Raw genomic sequence first — 17179 nt, 5'->3', positions numbered from 1 at the left:
CTAGCTCTCCCAATTCAACACCTGTGATTACTGTATGCCTCGCTGTATGTCTCTCTCAAATGTCAATATGCCTTGTATACTGTTGTTCAGGTTAGTTATCATTGTTTTAGTTTACAATGGAGCCCCTAGTTCCACTCTCCATACCCCTGATACCTCCTTTGTCCCACCTCCCACACATGAAGTGACCTCACCCATTACAACCAGCATGTCCAGAGATACAACCTCTCTCATTATCACCCAGTGCCTGGGCTTACCTCCGCTGTACCCGCACCCCACCATACCCCTGTCTGCGCATTATGCCCTGAATATATTCTACCATGCCCAGAAATCTGCTCCTTTTATTCTCTGTCCCAACGCTCTAGGCGACCAGTTTTGATAGCCTTTAGCCGCACCCTCATACTACTCCTCCTCTGTTCCGCGGGTGATGTGGAGGTAAACCCAGGCCCTGCATGTCCCCAGGCACCCTCATTTGTTGACTTCTGTGATCGAAAAAGCCTTGGTTTCATGCATGTCAACATCAGAAGCCTCCTCCCTAAGTTTGTTTACTCACTGCTTTAGCACACTCTGCTAACCCTGATGTCCTTGCCGTGTCTGAATCCTGGCTCAGGAAGGCCACCAAAAATTCTGAGATTTCCATACCCAACTATAACATTTTCCGTCAAGATAGAACTGCCAAAGGGGGAGGAGTTGCAGTCTACTGCAGAGATAGCCTGCAAAGTAATGTCATACTTTCCAGGTCCATACCCAAACAGTTCGAATTACTAATTTAAAAAAATACTCTCTCCAGAAATAAGTCTCTCACTGTTGCCGCCTGCTACCGACCCCCCTCAGCTCCCAGCTGTGCCCTGGACACCATTTGTGAATTGATCGCCCCCCATCTAGCTTCAGAGTTTGTTCTGTTAGGTGACCTAAACTGGGATATGCTTAACACCCCGGCAGTCCTACAATCTAAGCTAGATGCCCTCAATCTCACACAAATCATCAAGGAACCCACCAGGTACAACCCTAAATCTGTAAACAAGGGAACCCTCATAGACGTCATCCTGACCAACTGGCCCTCCAAATACACCTCCGCTGTCTTCAACCAGGATCTCAGCGATCACTGCCTCATTGCCTGTATCCGCTACGGAGCCGCAGTCAAACGACCACCCCTCATCACTGTCAAACGCTCCCTAAAACACTTCTGTGAGCAGGCCTTTCTAATCGACCTGGAAGGACATTGACCTTATCCCGTCAGTTGAGGATCCATGGTCATTCTTTCAAAGGAACTTCCTCACCATTTTAGATAAGCATGCTCCGTTCAAAAAATGCAGAACTAAGAACAGATAGAGCTCTTGGTTCACTCCAGACCTGACTGCCCTCGACCAGCACAAAAACATCCTGTGGCAACTGTTCAGGGAAGTCAGGAACCAATACACGCAGTCAGTCAGGAAAGCTAAGGCCAGCTTCTTCAGGCAGAAATTTGCATCCTGTAGCTCCAACTCCAAAAAGTTCTGGGACACTGTGAAGTCCATGGAGAACAAGAGCACCTCCTCCCAGCTGCCCACTGCACTGAGGCTAGGTAACACGGTCACCACAGATAAATCCATGATTATCAAAAACTTCAACAAGCATTTCTCAACGACTGGCCATGCCTTCCGCCTGGCTACTCCAACCTCGGCCAACAGCGTCCCCCCCCCCCCCCCCCGCAGCTACTCGCCCAAGCCTCTCCAGGTTCTCCTTTACCCAAATCCAGATAGCAGATGTTCTGAAAGAGCTGCAAAACCTGGACCCGTACAAATCAGCTGGGCTTGACAATCTGGACCCTCTATTTCTGAAACTATCCGCCGCCATTGTCGCAACCTATTACCAGCCTGTTCAACCTCTCTTTCATATCATCTGAGATTCCCAAGGATTGGAAAGCTGCCGCAGTCATCCCCCTCTTCAAAGGGGGAGACACCCTGGACCCAAACTGTTACAGACCTAAATCCATCCTGCCCTGCCTATCTAAGGTCTTCGAAAGCCAAGTCAACAAACAGGTCACTGACCATCTCGAATCCCACCGTACCTTCTCCTCTGTGCAATCTGGTTTCCGAGCCGGTCACGGGTGCACCTCAGCCACGCTCAAGGTACTAAACGATATCATAACCACCATCGATAAAAGACAGTACTGTGCAGCCGTCTTCATCGACCTTGCCAAGGCTTTCGACTCTGTCAATCACCATATTCTTATCGGCAGACTCAGTAGCCTCGGTTTTTCTGATGACTGCCTTGCCTGGTTCACCAACTACTTTGCAGACAGAATTCACTGTGTCAAATCGTAGGGCATGCTGTCCGGTCCTCTGGCAGTCTCTATGGGGGTGCCACAGGGTTCAATTCTCGGGCCGACTCCTTTCTCTGTATATATCAATGATGTTGCTCTTGCTGCGGGCGATTCCCGGATCCACCTCTACGCAGACGACACCATTCTGTATACTTCCGTCCCGTCCTTGGACACTGTGCTATCTAACCTCCAAACGAGCTTCAATGCCATACAACACTCCTTCCGTGGCCTCCAACTGCTCTTAAACGCTAGTAAAACTAAATGCATGCTTTTCAACCTTTCGCTGCCTGCACCCGCACGCCTGACTAGCATCACCACCCTGGATGGTTCCGACCTTGAATATGTGGACATCTATAAGTACCTAGGTGTCTGGCTAGACTGTAAACTCTCCTTCCAGACTCATATCAAACATCTCCAATCGAAAATCAAATCTAGAGTCGCGTTCTATTCCGCAACAAAGCCTCCTTCACTCACGCCGCCAAACTTACCCTAGTAAAACTGACTATCCTACCGATCCTCGACTTCGGCGATGTCATCTACAAAATTGCTTCCAACACTCTACTCAGCAAACTGGATGCAGTTTATCACAGTGCCATCCGTTTTGTTACTAAAGCACCTTATACCACCCACCACTGCGACCTGTATGCTCTAGTCGGCTGGCCCTCGCTACATATTCGTCGCCAGACCCACTGGCTCCAGGTCATATACAAGTCCATGCTAGGTAAAGCTCCGCCTTATCTCAGTTCACTGGTCACGATGGTTACACCCACCCGTAACACACGCTCCAGCAGGTGTATCTCACTGATCATCCCTAAAGCCAACACCTCATTTGGCCGCCTTTCGTTCCAGTTCTCTGCTGCCTGTGACTGGAACGAATTGCAAAAATCGCTGAAGTTGGAGACTTTTATCTCCCTCACCAATTTCAAACATCTGCTATCTGAGCAGCTAACCGATCGCTGCAGCTGTACATAGTCTATCGGTAAATAGCCCACCCATTTTTACCTACCTCATCCCCATACTGTTTTTATTTATGTACTTTTCTGCTCTTTTGCACACCAATATCTCTACCTGTACATGACATCTGATCATTTATCACTCCAGTGTTAATCTGCAAAATTGTAATTATTCACCTACCTCCTCATGCCTTTTGCACACAATGTATATAGACTCTCCTTTTTTTCTACTGTGTTATTGACTTGTTAATTGTTTACTCCATGTGTAACTCTGTGTTGTCTGTTCACACTGCTATGCTTTATCTTGGCCAGGTCGCAGTTGCAAATGAGAACTTGTTCTCAACTAGCCTACCTGGTTAAATAAAGGTGAAATAAATAAATACAACATTTTAAAAATACATGGAGAGAGGAATATCTTGCTGAATGGGGAAACAGTGGCTTTATACTACAGCTGAGTTTTCACAGGTGTGCCCCAATGACGCACAATATGGTCATAGGTCTTCCGAACACCTAAATGGCCAGCAATATCCCCATGAGAGGACTGCAAAACCAAATCACGGAAGGTATATGGTACCACAATTTTAATGACAGGATTACCCAAAAAATGGTCACCATGAGGCAGCCATTTCCTCACCAACAATTGACCCTGTAAGTAGTATCCCTGTACTAGACTTGGAACATCATCAACCGGGAGGACCTGCTCAAACAACCCTTTCATCCATCTGTTCACCGTTCATTACAGAGGGTTACGTATCCCTGATAGGTAACCAAGATTAAGGAAAGATGGCACCGAAGAACATGGCTGGCGTTTCACATTCTCCCAACCAATTGTGTTGTTTGGTTAGTTTTTTTGCATTTTGTGTAACTTATTTTTGAATTTATTGTGTACATAATGTTGCTGCTACCATCTTTTTTGACCAAAAATAACTTCTGGACATCAGAACAGCGATCACTAACCGCGGACGGGAAGCTACTTTTTCCTTTAACGAGTCTGACGAGAAGGATATCCAGCTATCGCTGGAACAGGCCCAGATCCCCGACTTTTGAGTGAATATAAGACGCAGGAAAAGGGTCCGCAGATCGGGCATCCTTCTGAAGATCTGTAGGCGAGTTTGTAATCTCCCACTGCCATTCATTCTTCTTTCTATCTTGCAATCATCGGATAATAAAATTGATTGCCTACGACTAAGATTATCCTACCAACGGGACATTAACTGTAACATCTTATGTTTCACCGAGATGTGGCTGAACGAAGATACGGACAATATAGAGCTAGCAGGATTTTCCATGCACCGGCAGAACAGAGACGCTACCTCTGGTAAGACGAGGGATGGGAGGGTGTCTATTTGACAGCATTTTTACCAGCATGTCACATGTGCAACCAGAGGGGAAAAAAATCCAAGACCACCTTTACACCACACACAGAGATGCATACAAAGCTCTCCCCCACCCTGCATTTGGCAAATCTGACCATAATTCTATCCTCCTGATTCCTGCTAACAAGCAAAAACTAAAGCACGGCAGGACTGTTTTGCTAGCACAGACTGGAATATGTTCCAGGAATCATCCAATGGCATTGAGGAGTACACCACCTCAGCCATCGGCTTCCTCAATAAGTGCAGCGACGACGTCATCCCCACAGTAACTGTGGGTACAGTTTAAGTCAGAAGTATACATACACTTAGGTTGGAGTCATTAAAACTAGTTTTTCAACCACTCCACAAATATCTTGTTAACAAACTTTAGTTTTGACAAGTCGGTTAGGACATCTACTTTGTGCATGATACAGATAATCTTTCCAACAATTGTTTACAGACAGAATATTTCACTTATAATTCACTATCACAATTCCAGTGGGTCAGAAGTTTACATACACTAAGTTGACTGTGCCTTTAAACAGCTTGGAAAATTCCAGAAAATGATGTCATGGCTTCAGAAGCTTCTGATAGGCTAATTGACATAACTTGAGTCAATTGCAGGTGTACCTATGGATGTATTTCAAGGCCTACCTTCAAACTCAGTGCCTCTTCGCTTGACATCATGGGAAAATCATGAAAAAAAATCATGGAGGTCTACAAAATAAATTGTAGACCTCCACAAGTCTGGTTCATCCTTGGGAGCAATTACCAAACACCTGAAGGTACCATGTTCATCTGTACAAACAATAGTACGCAAGTATAAACACCATGGGACCACGCAGCCGTCATAGCACTCAGGAAGGAGATACGTTCGATCTCCTAGAGATTAATGTACTTTGGTGCGAAAAGTGCAAGTCAATACCAGAACAACAGCAAAGGACCTTGTGAAGATGCTGGAGGAAACAGATACAAAAGTATCTATATCCACAGTAAAACGAGTCCTATAGAGACATAACCTGATAGGCCGCTCAGCAAGGAAGAAGCCACTGCTACAAAACCACCATAAAAATGCCAGACTACAATTTGCAACTGCACATGGGGACAAAGATCGTACTTTTTGGAGAAATGTCCTCTGGTCTGATGAAACAAAAATAGAACTGTTTGGCCATAATGATCATCGTTATGTTTGGAGGAAAAAGGAGGACGCGTGCAAGCTGAAGAACAGCATCCCAACCGTGAAGCACGAAGGTAGCAGCATCATGTTGTGGGGGTGCTTTGCTGCAGGAGGGACTGGTGCACTTTACAAAATAGATGGCGTCATGAGGACGGAAAATTATGTGGATATATTGAAGCAACATCTCAAGACATCAGTCAGGAAGTTAAAGCTTGGTCGCAAATGGGTCTTTCAAATGGCAAATGACCCCAAGCATACTTCCAAAGTTGTGGCAAAATAGCTTAACCTGTTAGATCTCTAGGGGCGCTATTTCATTTTTGGATAAAAAACGTTCCCGTTTTAAGCGCGATATTTTGTCACGAAAAGATGCTCGACTATGCATATTCTTGACAGTTTGGAAAGAAAACACTCTGAAGTTTCAGAATCTGCAAAGATTTTGTCTGTAAGTGCCCCAGAACTCATTCTACAGGCGAAACCAAGATGATGCATCAACCAGGAATTAGCAGAATTTCTGAAGCTCTGTTTTCCATTGTCTCCTTATATGGCTGTGATTGCGCAAGGAATGAGCCTACACTTTCTTTCGTTCGCCCAAGGTCTTAGCAGCATTGTGACGTATTTGTAGGCATATCATTGGAAGATTGACCATAAGAGACTACATTTTCCAAGTGTCCGCCTGGTGTCCTGCGTGGAATTCGGTGCGCAATTGCCAGCTGCTTTTACTTTACCATTTGATTCAGGGGAGAAACCATGTGTCCAAGAACGATGTATCAATGAAGAGATATGTGAAAAACACCTTGATGATTGATTCTAAACAACGTTTGCCATGTTTTCAGTCGATATTATGGAGTTAATTTGGAAAAAAGTTCGTGTTTTGAGGACTGAATTTTCGGGGTTTTTTTGGTAGCCAAATGTGATGTATAAAACGGAGCTATTTCTAATACACAAAGAATCTTTTTGGAAAAACTGAGCATCTGCTATCTAACTGAGAGTATCCTCATTGAAAACATCAGAAGTTCTTCAAAGGTAAATTATTTTATTTAAAGGCTTTTATGTTTTTGTTGAAATGTTGCGTGCTGGATGCTAACGCTAACGCTAAATGCTAACGCTAAATGCTAACGCTAGCTAGCTACTTTTACACAAATGATTGTTTTCCTATGGTTGAGAAGCATATTTTGAAAATCTGAGATGACAGTGTTGTTTACAAAAGGCTAAGCTTGAGAGATGGCATATTTATTTCATTTCATTTGCGATTTTCATGAATAGTTAACGTTGTGTTATGCTAATGAGCTTGCTGATAGATTTACACAATCCTGGATACAGGGGTTTTTTCATAGCTAAACGTGACGCAGAAAACGGAGCGATTTGTCCTAAACAAATAATCTTTCAGGAAAAACTGAACATTTGCTATCTGAGAGTCTCCTCATTGAAAACATCTGAAGTTCTTCAAAGATAAATGATTTTATTTGAATGCTTTTCTGTTTTTTTGTGTAAATGTTGCCAGCTGAATGCTAATGCTAAATGCTACGTTAGCCATCAGTACTGTTACACAAATGCTTGTTTTGCAATGGTTGAGAAGCATATTTTGAAAATCTGAGATGACAGTGTTGTTAACAAAAGGCTAAGCTTGAGAGCTAGCATATTTATTTCATTTCATTTGCGATTTTCATGAATAGTTAACGTTGCGTTATGGTAATGAGCTTGAGTCTGTATTCACGATCCCGGATCCGGGATGGGGAGATCAGAAAGGTTAAGGACAACAAAGTCAAGGTATTGGAGGGCCATCACAAAGCCCTGACCTGAATCCCATAGAAAATGTGTGGGCAGAACTGAAAAAGCGTGTGCGAGTAAGGAGGCCAACAAACCTGACTCAGTTACACCAGCTCTGTCAGGAGGAATGGGCCAAAATTCCCCCAACTTATTGTGGGAAGCTTGTGGAAGGCTACCCGAAACGTTTGATCCAAGTTAAACAATTTAAAGGCAATGCTAACAAATACTAATTGAGTGTATGTAAACTTCTGACCCGCTGGGAATGTGCTATCATTCTGACATTTCACATTCTTAAAATAAAGTGGTGAGCCTAACTAACCTAAGACAGGGAATTTTTACTAGGATTAAATGTCAGGAATTGTGAAAAACGGAGTTTAAATATATTTGGCTAAATTCCGACTTCAACTGTACATAGCCCTAACCAGAAGCCATGGATTACAGTCAATATCTGATTCGAGATAAAGGCTAGAGCTGCCGCTTTCAAGGAGTGGGAGACTAATCCGGATGCTTATAAGAAATCCCGCTATGCCCTCAGACAAACCATCAAACAAGCAAAGCATCAATACAGGATTAAGATTGAATCCTATTACACCGGCTCTGACGCTCGTGGGATGTGGCAGGGCTTGAAAACTATTACGGACTTCAAAGGGAATCCCAGACACGAGCTGCCCAGTGATGTGAGCCTACCAGATGAGCTCAATGCCTTTTACGCTCGCTTCGAGTCAAGCAACACTGAAGCATGCACGAGAGCACCAGCTGTTCTGGATGACTGTGCGATTACGTTATTGGTTGCCGATATGAACAATACCTTTTAAATAGGTCAACATTCACAAAGCCGCTGGGCCAAACGGATTACCAGAACATTTACTCAAAGCTTGCGCGGACCAACTGTCAAGTGTTTTCACTGACATTTTCAACCTCTCCCTGACCAAGTCTGTAATACCTACATGTTTCAAGCAGACCACCATAGTCCCTGTGCCCAAGGAGCGAAGGTAACCTGCCTAAATGATTGCAGCCCAATGGCACTCACGTCAGTAGCCATGAAGTGCTTTGAAAGGCTGGTCATGTCTCACATCAACAGCATCCTTCCGGACACCCTAGACCCACTACAATTGGGATACCGCCCCAACAGATGCACAGGTGATGCAATCTCAATCGCACTCCACACTGCCCTTTCTCACCAGGACAAAAGGAACACCTATGTGAGAATGCTGTTCATTGACTACAGTTCAGGATTCAACTACATAGAGCATACGAAGCTCATCATTAACCTAGGACTCTGAGACTAAACTCCTCCCTCTGCAACTGGATCCTGGACTTCCTTACGGGCCACCCCCAGGTGGTTAATAGTAGGCTAAAAACACATCTGCCACGCTGATCATTAACACTGGGGCCGCTCAGGGGTGTGTACTTAGTCCCCTCCTGTATTCCCTGTTCACCCCAGACTGCGTGGCCAAACATGAATCCAACACCATCATTAAGTTTGCTGACGACACAAAAGTGCTAGGCCTGATCACCGACAACGATGAGACGGCCTATAGGGATGAGGTCAGAGAGCTGGCAGTGTGGTGCCAGGACAACAACCTCTCCCTCAATGTGAGCAAGACTAAGGAGCTGATCGTGGACTACAGAAAAATGCAGGCCGAACAGGCCCCCATTATCATCAACGGGGCTGTAGTGGAGCGGGTCGAGAGCTTCAAGTTCCTTGGTGTCCACATCACCAACAAACTATCATGGTCCAAACATACCAAGACAGTCGTGAAGAGGGCACAACAAAACCTTTTCCCCTCAGGGACTGAAAAGATTTGGCATGGGTCCCCAGAACCTCAAAAGGTTCTACAGCTGCACAATCGAGTGCATCCTGAACAGTTGCATCACCGCCCGGTATAGCAACTGCTCGGCATCTGACCTTAAAGCGCTACAGAGGGTAGTGAGAATCGCCCAGAACATCACTGGAGCCAAGCTTCCTGCATCTAGGACCTGCATCTAGGTGTCAGAGGAAAGCCCAGAAAATTGTCAGAGATTCCAGTCACCCAAGTTATAGACTGTTTTTTCTGCTACCGCACGACAAGCGGTACTGGAGCGCCAAGTCTAGGACCAAGAGGCTCCTCAACAGCTTCTACCCCCAAGCCATAAGACTGCTGAAATATTTACATTGACCCCCCCCCCCCCCCCTCCCCCTTTTGTACACTGCTGCTACTCACTGTTTATTATCTATGCATAGTCTCTTCACGCCCACCTACATGTACAAATTACCGCAACTAACCTGTACCCAAGCACACTGACTCGGTAACTGTGCCCCCTGTATATAACTTCATTATTGTTATTCTTATTGTGTTACTTTTTTATTATTACTTTTTAATTTAGTCTACTTGGTAAATATTTCCCTAACTCTTCTTGAACTGCACTGTTGGTTATGGGCTTTGTAAGTAAGCATTTCACGGTAAAATCTACACTTGTTGTATTCGGCGCATGTGACAAATAAAGTTTGATTTGATTTGAAGAGAGGGTCCCAGTTAAAGGCCTGCGAGACACTGGTGCTTTGTTCTTCCATTCTGCAGTCAGTGCTCCCTTTTTGTCCAGAGACTGATATAGGACACAGTGTGTTGATCAGAGGGATAGGTTTGTATATTATGTATGTCCCTTTACACAAACTTGTGCACTCCACAGATCTGGTACAAGGTGAGGTCATCATAGGAGTGCATTCTTCATTGCCTGACGAAGGACTGGTGGTGATTCTAGGAAGTGAGCTTGCCGGTCGAGATGTATCACCTCCTCTGGTTTCCATTCCTTCGGCCCATCTCAGAGAGGTGCCGGATGAAAGTGCTCAGAGTTTCCCCAAAGTGTTTACTGCTTGTGCCGTGACTCGTGCAATGAGCCGCTCTGAGTCCGTGTCGAAGTCTGGTGTATTTTATTTACTTTATTTTATTTTATTTCACCTTTATTTAATTTAACCAGGTAAGCCAGTTGAGAACAAGTTCTCATTTACGAACTGGCCAAGATAAAGCAAAGCAGTGCGGCACAAAGAACAACACAGAGTTACACATGGAATAAACAAACGTACAGTCAATAACACAATAGAAAGTCTATATACAGTGTGTGCAAATTAAGTACGATTAGGGAGGTAAGGCAAGAAATAGGCCGTAGTGTCAAAATAATTACAATTTCACAAATAAACACTGGAGTGATAGATGTGCAGAAGATGAATGTGCAAGTACAGATACTGGGGTGCAAAGGAGAAAAAATATATATATGTAAATAAAATAAATAACAATATGGGGGTGACCAGTGTAATATACCTGCTGGAGCATGTGCTACGTACGGGTGGGTGCTGCTATGGTGACCAGTGAGCTAAGATAAGGTGGGGCTTTACCTAGTAAGGACTTATAGATGATCTGGAGCCAGTGGGTTTGGCAACGAATATGAAGCGAGGGCCAGCCAACGAAACCATACCGGTTGCAGTGGTGGGTAGTATATAGGGCTTTGGTGACAAAATGGATAGCACTGTGATAGACTGCATTCAATTTGCTGAGTAGAGTGTTGGAGGCGATTTTGTAAACGACATCGCAGAAGTCGAGGATCGGTAGGATAGTCAATTTTACGAGGGCATGTTTGGCAGCATGAGTGAAGGATGCTTTGTTGCAAAATAGGAAGCTGATTCTAGATTTAATTTTGGATTGGAGATGCTTAATATGAGTGGAAGGACGGTTTACAGTCTAACCAGATACTTAGGTATCTGTAGTTGTCCACATATTCTAAGTCAGAACCGTCCAGAGTAGTGATGCTAGGCGTGTGGGCAGTGATCGGTTGAAGAACATGCATTTAGTTTTACTTGCATTTAAGAGCAGTTGGAGGCCATGGAAGGAGAGTTGTATGGCATTGAAGCTCGTCTTTAGGTTAGTTAACACAGTGTCCAAAGAAGGGCCAGAAGTATACAGAATGGTGTTGTCTGCGTAGAGGTGGATCAGAGAATCACCAGCTGCAAGAGTGACATCATTGATGTATACAGAGAAAAGAGTCGGCCCGAGAATTGAACCCTGTGGCACCCCCATAGAGACTGTCAGAGGTCCGGATAACAGGCCCTCCGATTTGACACACTGAACTCTATCTGAGAAGTAGTTGGTGAACCAGGCGAGGCAGTCATTTGAGAAACCAAGGCTGTTGAGTCCTCCGATATGGCCAGGTCAATGAATACAGCTGCACAGTATTGTATTTTGTTGAGTTGATAGCGATTATGATATCGTTTAGGACCTTGAGCGTGGCTGAGGTGCAACCATGACCAGCTCGGAAACCAAATTGCATAGCGGAGAAGGTACAGTGGGATTCGAAATGGTCGGTGATCTGTTTGTTAACTTGGCTTTCGAAGACTTTAGAAATGCAGGGTAGGATAGATATACGTCTGTAACAGTTTGGGTCTAGAGTGTCTCCCCCTTTGAAGAGGGGGATGACCACGGAAGCCTTCCAATCTTTGGTGATCTCAGACGATACAAAAGAGAGGTTGACCAGTTTAGTAATAGGGGTTGCAACAATTGCGGCAGATCATTTTAGAAAGAGAAGGTCCAGATTGTCTAACCCAGCTGATTTGTAGGGATCCAGATTTTGCAGCTCTTTCAGAACATCAGCTATCTAGATTTGGGTGAAGGAGAAATGGGGAGGCTTGGGCAAGTTGCTGTGGGGGGTGCAGAGCTGTTGACCGGGGTAGGGGTAGCCAAGTGGAAAGCAAGGCCAGCCGTGGAAAAATGCTTATTGAAATTCTCGATAATCATAGATTTATCGGTGGTGACAGTGTTTCCTAGCCTCATTGCAGTGGGCAGCTGGGAGGAGGTACTCTTATTCTCAATGGACTTTACAGTGTCCAAAAACGTTTTGTAGTTTTTGCTACAGGATGCAAATTTCTGCTTGAAAAAGCTAGCCTTTGCTTTCCTAACTGCCTGTGTATATTGGTTCCTAACTTCCCTGAAAAGTTGCATATCGCGGGGGCTATTCGATGCTAATGCAGTACGCCACAGGATGTTTTTGTGCTTGTCAAGGGCAGTCAGGTCTGGAGTGAACCAAAGGCTATATCTGTTCCTGGTTCTATTTTTATTGGAATGGGGCATGTTTATTTAAGATGGTGAGTAAAGCACTTTTAAAGAATAACCAGGCATCCTCTACTGACGGAATGAGGTCAATATCTTTCCAGGATACCCGGGCCAGGTCGATTAGAAAGGCCTGCTCGCTGAAGTGTTTTAGGGAGCGTTTGACTGTGATGAGGAGTGGTCGTTTGACCGCGAGCCCATTACGGACGCAGGCAATGAGGCAGTGATCGCTGAGATCCTGGTTGAAGACAGCAGAGGTGTATTTAGAGGGCAGGTTGGTCAGGGTGATATCTATGAGGGGGCAATTAATTAACATATGGTGTCCAGGGCACAGCTGGGGGCTGAGGGGGGTCTGTAACAAGCGGCAACAGTGAGAGACTTATTTCTGGAAAGGTGGATTTTTAAAAGTAGAAGCTCAATCTGTTTGGGCACAGACCTGGATAGCATGACAGAACTCTGCAGGCTGTCTCTGCAGTTGATTGCAACTTCACCCCCTTTGGCAGTTCTATCTTGGCGGAAAATGTTATAGTTGGGGAATCTTTGGTGGCCTTCCTATGCCAGGATTCAGACACGGCTAGGACATTAGGGGTGGCAGAGTGTGCTAAAGCAGTGGGGTAAAAAACTTAGGGAGGAGGCTTCTGAAGTTAACATGCATGAAACCAAGGCTTTTACGGTTACAGAAGTCAACAAATGATAGCGCCTGGGGAATAGGAGTGGAACTGGGGGCTACAGGGCCTGGGTTAACCTCTACATCACCAGAGGAACAGAGGAGTAGTAGGATAAGGGTAGGGCTAAAGGCTATAAGAACTGGTCGTCTAGTGAGTTGGGGACAGAGAATAAAGGAGCAGATTTCTGGGTGTGGTAGAAAAGATTCAAGGCATAATGTACAGATAACGGTATGGTAGGATGTGAGTACAGTGGAGGTAAACCTATGCGTTGCGTGATGATGAGAGAGGTTTCGTCTCTGGAGTTATCAATTAACATAGGTGAGGTCCCTGCATGTATGTTGGGTGGGACGAAAGAGCTATCTAAGGCAATTTGAGCGGGACTGAGGGCTCTACAGTGAAATAAAGCAATACAAACTAGCCAAGACAGCAGGGGTGGGGGGTCCTGTTTATTACTGTGTTGTGTGTTCTGGATGAGCCACCACTTGTTACAACCTGACTCAAGATTGTAACAAACAATGGGAAACCACCCAAAGGGATCAACAAAATGAATTTATTCCATAAATAAAGTAAACACTCACAACAATAATCAGATGAGGCATGAAGGTCAGTGAATTAGGTGTCAACTGCCAAAGCCACAATGAAACAACCAAAGGTAAACCAAAGGTAAGCATCTCTTGCTGAATGGGGAAGCAGTGGCTCATGCTACTGCTGAGCTTTCACAGGTGTGCCCCATCAGCACTGACGACTTTCCCAGCTCCTCCCACCTCTACTACTCCGCACACCAATCTCCTGCAGGAAGTAAGCACAACAAAACCCAGTAGACAGAGCCGTCACAGGATGAAGTGGAGGTGGTTTTGTGTGTGTGTGTGTGTGTGTCTTTGATCCCGTCCATCATGGCTACATGGTCTAATCACCACCAGCAGCTGTCAGTGTGTCAGCAGCACACTGACCTCTCACTGTAGCCACCAGTTTAACCATGTGCTATGAATATGTGTGTGCATCCGTGCATGTGTGTGAACATCCCCATTCTGTGTTGAACCCGATGAACTGCAGTGTTTAAAAGCTGATTTGTGTCAAAATGACATCATCAAGACCACTTTGCACCCTACTATTCTCTTCTCCTCTCCTTTCTCAACCCACCCCCTGCTCTTCTTCTCTCTCACTCTCCTTTCGTGGTGACGTAGAGGGGGAGCTGGTTGCATCATAAGCTGCGGTGGCTGTGGCTACCGTTAAAGCCCAGGATTTACAGCAGGCCCTTCTGCTGTTGCAGGGACAACGCAGGCTCTAATCCACCGCACATCACTGCTACACTGCTACATACTCCACTACACTCACGCACTGCCCAGCCCCAGCCCTATACTCCAGCCCCATCTCGAGCCCCAGCCAAAACCATCCCTACGACTGGAAAAGTACATGAATCAATCAAATTGATTGACTGATTCGTTGGCTGAGGCAAATCTCGGTAGGATGCACTTCTCATTCCAGTGAGGTAAATGGTTCATGGAGGTGTGTATGGATCTCTGTTACAGCCCCTATTGCTGAGACGTACTCACACACACTCCTCTGTCAAGTGCAAGGTTACTCTGGGAGTGTATGTTATAATCAGCTAATCATAGCGCAGATGCCCCCGGGGGATGGCACACAGCTACTGAGAACCCTGGGACCTATGGGAGAGAGGAAGAGTCAGAACAAGAGGATGGGTGATGCTTGTTCTTCTGCCCATAATTTGGTCGCCACACTGAAGAAGTCTGTCTGTGTGTCTAAACCCCAGAAGGCTTTAGGTGGGCCACAAAACTTCAGTTATGGCTGTGTTCTTCCCAGCCTCCATGGTGATGAGTGTTTTGAGACTGTACGGGTGCAGGAGGGGACAGTCTATTTAACCCTCTCTCTGCTCCACCCACAGTCACTTACACACCTGTCACACACACCCCTCCTCTCTCTGCCTCATCCAATCAACACTCAATTAGTCACGCTCACCTGACACTGTCGTGTTTCAGGTTTAAAAGAACTCTGTCCATCAAAGGCTGCAGTGTCATTCTTGTCGTTTAACTCCATCAACATCTTGGCTTAAGGGGGTGGTTGCCGGGTGGATCTGGCTGGCTGGTAAGCTCTCAGTCAGTTGTTGGCAAGTCTAGAACCACCGGATCCATCTATCCCACCAGTGTGAGTTCTACCATTGCCAAAAACCGGGGTGAGCGGGGCGACCATAAATACACCGGTGGAGCACATTCTGTTGATTATTATTGGTCAGTAGAATTGCCCAGAAGTCACAAAGGAGTTATTAATAATGATCATCCTAGGAAGCCCCTGGAACTTGACTGCTGTGGAATGGTTTGAATGCATTAAGTCTGAGAGCATCATAAGGCTCTGTGTGAGTCATGAGGCCTGTGTCTGAGACTACAGCTCAGGTTACAGCGTTCAGGGCCTCTGGAACAGAGTATAGACTTCCATAGCAACCAGAGATATAGGAGAGGACCAAGACCATTGATCTATAGATCATCCTCTGCGGTCTCTCGCTCTCTTTTTCATTCCCTCTGGAGTTACCTATCTCTTTCTCTGTCTCTCTCACTGTCCGTAGGAAAGATAAAGAAAAATTGTGATCAAGTACTCATGAATCTAAAGAAACAAAGTCATTGGTCCCACCCTCAGCTTCTGTCAAATCACTGACACTGCACATCGATTACAGGACCTATCACCTACGTATCACTATTCCACGTTCTACACAACCTCCGTTCAAACAAACCAAAAAGACAAGTGTTGAGTGTCTGTCTCCTCCTATATTGGCACTACACATGATTGCTCAAACCGATATATACAGAAGCAAAAATGTGCTAGTGCCAAAATGGGAAAAGAAGACGAGTGGAGGCCATGTCTTAAACAACAGCACCAGCCTGAAGAAAACTAAAATAGTTGGATGAATAGCAAGTTGTTTGTCTCACCACAGCTGTTAGAACACAATCATGGTCATAGACTTTCATCAACACTGAATTTTACGCAGTTGGTGTATAGAATGTAAAGAGGGCAGAGGGTAAGGGACAGTGTCAGCGATGCATGTTGGGTAATTTGGTTAATTCTCTACTCTGTTTATGGCCCTATGGTAATTCACTGATAGTGTGCCGTCACAGTGAATTCTACCAGTGCCATACACAGAACAGGAGGAGTCATCAGGCCAGCACCAGGGCATGCTGCATGGGTAGCCTGCTACATCCGTGCAGGGCAGGACAAAACACAGAACATGGCAGAGCTGTGTTTCAATCCATAAAGTTGTTGCCTACCTTCTGTCTTTGTTTATTCCCATCACAGATCCACAGGGGCGGACTGGGATCAGAAATCGGTCTTGTCAGTTGAAACAATCCGGACCTTTTTTTTCTTGGCCGAGGCAACACATACTGAGTTTTCGCCCCTGCCACACCCCTCTGGAAACTTCTCGAAACTAAGGATCCGAACCACGTTCTGTGCATGTGCTATTTTACATAAACATTCACGTTTCTCTCTTTTACTCACCCTCTTCTGAACCCTCAAACAAATGTGATCGATATGATGATGTAGCCTATAGAGCAGTTTATACTTGGTCTAACGACATGTCTGTAGACAAATTGAACGCGACTATTATCGCTGGTCAAAACTACATTTAATTTATAGTCCGGTGGAACGTCTGTAGACTGTCATCGTTGCACAGACATGAAAAAAATGTATGTCTCTGCGACTGTCGCAATGTCCGTTGTTGTGGTTACTGGGCTGCTACAGCAACAAGACTAAATCCCTCTGTGGCAAGAAGGTGCAGGACAACAGGAGTTCTAAAATTCTCCGAAAAAATGACCTACTTTTATTTTGGCCGTGTTCGTAATTTCACTCTGGCTATCTACTCCAATTTCAGAG

The sequence above is a fragment of the Oncorhynchus mykiss genome, chromosome 1, assembly GCF_013265735.2.
Source record: "Oncorhynchus mykiss isolate Arlee chromosome 1, USDA_OmykA_1.1, whole genome shotgun sequence".
NCBI classification, from domain to species: domain Eukaryota; kingdom Metazoa; phylum Chordata; class Actinopteri; order Salmoniformes; family Salmonidae; genus Oncorhynchus; species Oncorhynchus mykiss.
This window is presented reverse-complemented; position numbering follows the sequence as displayed.